This window comes from Schistocerca cancellata, chromosome 7, assembly GCF_023864275.1.
Source record: "Schistocerca cancellata isolate TAMUIC-IGC-003103 chromosome 7, iqSchCanc2.1, whole genome shotgun sequence".
Classification (NCBI taxonomy): domain Eukaryota; kingdom Metazoa; phylum Arthropoda; class Insecta; order Orthoptera; family Acrididae; genus Schistocerca; species Schistocerca cancellata.
This window is the reverse complement of record NC_064632.1, coordinates 412,144,145-412,150,589: the sequence shown is the minus strand read 5'-3', so window position 1 is coordinate 412,150,589 and position 6,445 is coordinate 412,144,145.

Sequence of the window (6,445 nt, the reverse complement as noted above, 5' to 3'; positions counted from 1 at the left end):
TGGAAGGTTTCTTGGGGAGTGGCATTATTCACAGAGTGCTGCACTGAGGAGAGGTATCGATGTCGGTAGGTGATGCCTGGCAAGAAGTCGGCGTTCCAAAACATCCCAGAGGTGTTCTTCAGGATTAAGGTCTGGACTCTGTGCAGGCCAGTCCATTACAGGAATGTCATTGTCGTGTAACCACTCTGCCACAGCCGTGCGTTATGAACAGATGCTCGATCGTGTTGAAAGATGCAATCGCCATCCGCGAATTGCTCTTCAATAATGGCAAGCTAGAATGTGCTTAAAACATCAATGTAGGCCTGTGCTGTGATAGTGCCACGCAAAAAGCAAGGGGTGCAAGCCCCCTCCATGAAAAACACGAACCACGCGATTGCTACGGTCGCGGGTTCGAATCCTCCCTCGGGCGTGGATGTGTGTGCTGTCCTTAGGTTAGTTAGGTTTCAGTAGTTCTAAGCTCTAGGGGACTGATGACCTCAGATATTAAGTCCCATAGTGCTCAGAGCCATTTTTTTTTAAAAAAACATGACCACACCGCAACACCACCGCCTCCGTATTTTACTGTTGCCACTCCGCACACTGGCAGATGACGTTCACCGGGCATTCGCCATACCCACACCCTGCCATCGGATCGCCACATTGCGCACCATGACTCGTCACTCCACACAATGTTTTTCCACTGTTCAGTCGTGCAATGTTTACGCTTCTTACACCAAGCGAGGCGTCGTTTGGCATTTACCGGCTTATGAAATCCAAGTTTTCTCACCTCCCACCTAACTGCCATAGTACTTGGAGTGGATCCAGATGCAGTTTGAAATTCCTGTGTGATGGTTTGGATAGATGTCTGCTTATTACACATTACGACTCTCTTCAACTGTCGGCGGTCCCTGTCAGTCAACAGACGAGATCGGCCTGTACGCTTTTGTGTTGTACGTGTCACTTCATGTTTCCACTTTAACATTACATCGGAAACAGGGGACCTAGGGATGTTTAGGAGTGTGGAAATCTCGCATACAGAGGTATGACATACGAGACACACAATCACCTGATCACCTTCGAAGTCCTTTAGTTGCGCGGAGCGCCCCGTTCTGCTCTCTCTCGATGTACAATGACGTCTGTGGTCGCTGATATGGAGTACCTGGCAGTACGTGGCAGCACAATGCACGTAATATGAGAAACGTATGTTTTTGGGGGTATCCGGATACTTTTGATCACATAGTGTACCACGTAGAGCACATGTACCGCATGCACAAGTCCCATCGTTTCTGAGCGTCTAGCAGCACGTTCAGCTCGGCGCACTAAACGTTGACGTTCGAAAGCGCAGTCCGTGTGCCGACGGCATAGTTGCATCAATAGTAGAACGGGAGGTTGCAGTAACGGCTGGCGGTAAGACCACTTCAACCACACTTAAGTGCTAACGCCGCGCAGTCTTGTTTCCGAACCTGTAGATTCTATTAATCCAACGTCGCCCACCGCCCTGTCCTGGTACTTTCTCGTCGAATACCGTTATATACAAGTGGCAACACATAGAATTAATGGAACACAATGCTGTGAACATTACAGAGGTCTGCGACATAAAAATTGTTTCAAGTTTATTAAGCGATTTATATAATGATTTCAACGCTGATTTCGGGAAAAATAGTGAAAAAGTTCCATCACATACAGTTATTTCACAAACTGTTTGTCTAGTTTTAGCTTTTTGTGATATTTCAGCAATCTAGTGTGTTTGAATTTTTGTTTTTAGATCTCCATAAATTGTTCAAAAAAATGTGTGTGAAAGTCTTACGGGACTTAACTGCTAAGGTCATCAGTCCCTAAGCTTACACACTACTTAAAACGGTTCAAATGGCTCTGAGCACTATGGGACTTAACATCTGAGGTCATCAGTCCCCTAGAACTTAGAACTACTTAAACCTAACTAACCTAAGGACATCACACACATCCATGCCCGAGGCAGGATTCGAACCTGCGACCGTAGCGGTCGCGCGGTTCCAGACTGTAGCGCCTAGAACCGCTCGGCCACCCCGACCGGCCAGTGCATCTCACTGGCTCAGCCCAGTGCTCTACATGTACTCTTATCAGCATTGAATATCGCCGATTTAACATGTATAAACGCAAGGGAAACAAGATCACAATCAGAACGACGCTGGGGACTACATGGAAATGATCCTATTAATTATATTGTATTTTTGAGCCATGTTATCATATTGTCTAAGTCAGGGCTTCCCAACCTTTTCAGCTGGTGGACCCCTTCTTTAGTCGAAAATCCATGGCGGACCCCTAGTCATTCAAGAGCACAGTAACTTTAAATTTCAGAGCGTAACCCATGGGAACTGAAAGCTTCTTAATGTAAGTTCCATGTTCCCAAGCCGGCCGGTGTGGCCGAGCGGTTCTAGCGCTTCAGTCTGGAACCGCGCGACCGCTACGGTCGCAGGTTCGAATCCTGCCTCGGGCATGGATGTCTGTGATGTCCTTAGGTTAGTTAGGTCTGAGTAGTTCTAAGTTCTAGGGGACTGATGACCTCAGATGTTAAGTCCCATAGTGCTCAGAGCCATTTGAACCATGTTCCCAATGACCCCCCCCCCCCGCCCCCGAAGTATGAATAGTCTTTAGTTTAGAGGTGAATGAAAACAACTTGAAGGTCAAAAATCGAATTATGAAATAGGTAGTGCACCTACAAAGCAAGTTTAACATTTAATGATGCCTGGGGCCGCATACGTGCAAGCGAGCGCTGTGATTGGTCGACAAAGCTCGCTCCGCGCATCCGTAAAAGGTTTCAGCGCATCTACCGCCGTGAGCCGGCGCACAAACGTCCCCCGTATTGTTGCGAAACAGTCGATCAGAGAAGCCGCATTCTCCGGCACTAAACTGTGTATGCGTTCTCACTTAGGAGCCGCAAAGGCTGCTTGGGAATACGACCTGAAGTACGAAAAAAATAGTGATGAATTTGATTTTCACGTTTTTATTCAATAATTTTACTCATTATTTTACACGACTTGGTGAAGGGCGACCGCGCACCCCCTAGAAGGAACCGGTGGACCCCTTAGGGGTCCGCGGACCACACATTGGGAAGCCCTGGTCTAGGTAATCCTATGTAATTTTTATTTTGTTGAAGACCGCTTTAGAGCTGTCGAAACCATGGTCAATTTGACAACAATTTTATGCAGGCGAGGTGGCTCTACGCACATTCTGTAATTTAGTATCAAGAGGAATACGCAATAACGATAGCAGACGCTGTTAACCCATTCGATGTCCCTTGTCCCAAAATGAAGAGAAACGCCGTGAATTGGCTAAAAGGTCAGACTATGTATCACATTCCGGTGCCCAGCCTCTAAATACTTAATATAAGAAAACATGGTCCGTAGTTGGCTGTAATGTAAACTGTCATTATTTAAATCGTGCGATTAGCTAATTTCGACAGTTCGTAATTTTCAAGCAAGTGTGTGATGTTGCATATTACGTATTGTAATTATCAGATTATTTTTCTTTAGTGATAAAAGTAGTGAACGGCACTTTTGGGTGTACCTAACGGCAGAGCACCGTAAACTTCAGGGTACGAGAATTTTCAGTTTTTTACCTATTGGTGATTGTTTAAATAACAATAACGTTCAAGACGAATATCCTTAAGCTTGAATTTAAAAACAGGGTATAAGAATAGTGCGTAGCGTAAAAGCTTTTAAAACATGAAGTCGCCGGTTCAGTTCTCGCTAGTAGCAATTATTGTAACTTTTATTTGATTCCACAGTTAAAAATTCAAATTTTACTTAAACAGTGAAGCATTTTTAAATCTCTATTTTTAATTACTGATGCTATGATGCAGAATTCACAAAAAATTAAAATTTAGTCAAAATCGCGAAACAATGAAGTAGAACATGCATTTTTATTACAATAGATTGAACATTATTATTGATGTATGTAACTTTTTCTTACGGTCAGTAATTAAAAAGAAATAGTATTTTCGCTGAAAAGTTATATTTCAATGCCTTTTAACTAACATTGTCGTTAATGAAAATGTAACTTAAATAACAAAATGGCTCTGAGCACTATGCGACTTCACTTCTGAGATCATCAGTCGCCTATAACTTAGAACTAATTAAACCTAACGAATCTAAGGACATCACACACATCCATGCCTCGAGACAGGATTCGAACCTGCGACCGTAGCGGTCGCTCGGTTCCAGACTGTAGCGCCTAGAACCGCACGGTCACTCCGGCCGGCTAACTTAAATAACAAAAAGTGCAAAAAGTTTAATTAGGTTTGTTGTGTAATGAGCAGTACTCGGAAATCTTTTCTTCAGTGTTGTTTTTCCCCCTCTTAAATTGCAAATATGTCTGCGCTACGTGAGTATATTTAGATACGTGAACAAATACGCAATTTTGTGCCGATGCCGCTGCACATTAACTTTCTACACTGCTGCCACGAACGACAAAAGCGCAACAGAGAGCACAATTTAAATTCCACGTCAACCTGGCGTGCGCCACTTCCCGAATCGCCCACTGGTATTGAGGCAGCACTCGTTAGCCGTACGGCGGCGTGTGAAGGCTGGGACGCAACCGGCGCCCCTGTACGCCAACAGAAGAATCGTGACGAACGACCCGGGCGCCATGTTCGTCGTATTTGTATTGCTGCAGGCGCGGTGGCCGCATATTGCAGTTTCATGGAGATGGACGGCGCGTGTAATGGCGATGGATTTTATGGTCGGAGCGCTGGCGCCAGCGTTTCCTGCGCGCGTATGTGGGCCAGAGGCAGTAAAAACCCATGCGAAATACCGGCGCCAGAGAGCTGCAGCCGGCCAGGGACGGCCCTTATCCGCGCTACAAAGCGGCCACCGCGAGAGCTCTATGAATTCTTTATCGGCCAGCCGAGGTCTCACGGACACAAGCACTCGCGAGCGACTGCCCACTTTTACCACATTCGTTCTAGCGGGAGTAGCTGTTGCCACTTGCTGCGAACCTACCAGAATAAAGCAGAAGTACGAGACAAGTCCGTGGCGATTTTTATACCATTTCCAAATTCGGTACCAACGCCGTTTTTCATTGTCAGCCGACTGTGTTGCTCCGATAGAGCGATGTTGAATCTTTTCGGAGAGTTCGATGCAGCTCTTTGTCACTGATAGCGCTCGAGTCGCATTTTCAGTTCACGTACAGGCTCATGATTTTGCAGCGTAATCCTCGTAACCTCCAGGAATCGTGTTCTTTGTATCCCCTTCTTTCTCTGCTGTTGTTGTTGGGAGCTAGTATCTAACCAAGAATAGACAAAATACATACCAAGCAAATTACCTCACAAATGAAATTAACTGATGGAGTTAAGCCTTATGTATAAAATTTTCGTGTCACAGTGTTGGTTGCCATACTCCTCCGAAACGGCACGATCGATTCTGATGAAATTTTGCATGTGTATTCGGTAGTGAATGGTGGGCTCCATGGGGTTCCCAAGTAATGCAGCGACCGTAAACCATAAAATTACCAAATATGCAGCAACCAGTCGCAAAATCATGTTTTATTTATACACATTTACAAATCGATTTCAGCTGATTAACAGTCATCATCGATGCTACAAATACAAGAATAAAAATAATTGATAACAGTGACCAAATGAATAAATGTACATAAACCAATGAAATGTATATTGACGCATTAAACTATTTAAAATGAACATACAAATTTACCTTTCAACCAATATACTCAGGGCACATATTGGTTGAAAGGTAAATTTGTATGTTCATTTTAAATAGTTTAATGCGTCTATATACATTTAATTGGTTTTCGTTGCTTTATGTACATTTATTCATTTGGTCACTGTTATTAATTATTTTTATTCTTGTATTTGTAGCACCGATGATGGCTCTTAATCAGTTGAAATCGATTTGCAAAAGTGAATAAATTAAACATGATTTTGCGACTGGTGGCTGCATATTTGGTAATTTTATATTCCGTAGTTCTGAGAATCGGTCGTAATCTATTTTTCGTACCCCTAAGTGATAAGGCTGGTCCACCCCAAAAATTCTTATTTTTTGGACAGAACTTTTTATTTTTATTTTTTAAATGATGTGGCATTAAAAATACACACAACCTTAAATTTTCACCCTTCTACCAACCCCTGTTTTTTAATAGCGATTTTAGTAATTTAATAATTTTCAACCCCGGTCGATAACTGATCAATTATCACTTGATGAACGGCTCTATCGATTCTGATGAAATTTTACATGTATATTCGGTACGCCTGAGAATAGGTCGTAATCTATTTTTCATACCCTTAAGTGATATGGCTGGTCCACCCCAATTTTTTTTTCTTATTTTTTGGACAGAACTTTTTATTTTAATTTTTTTTTATGATGTGGCATTACAAAATACACGCAACCCTAAATTTTCACCTTTCTACTACCAACCCCTATTTTTTAATAGGGATTTTAGTAATTTAATAATTTTCGACCCCGGTCGATAA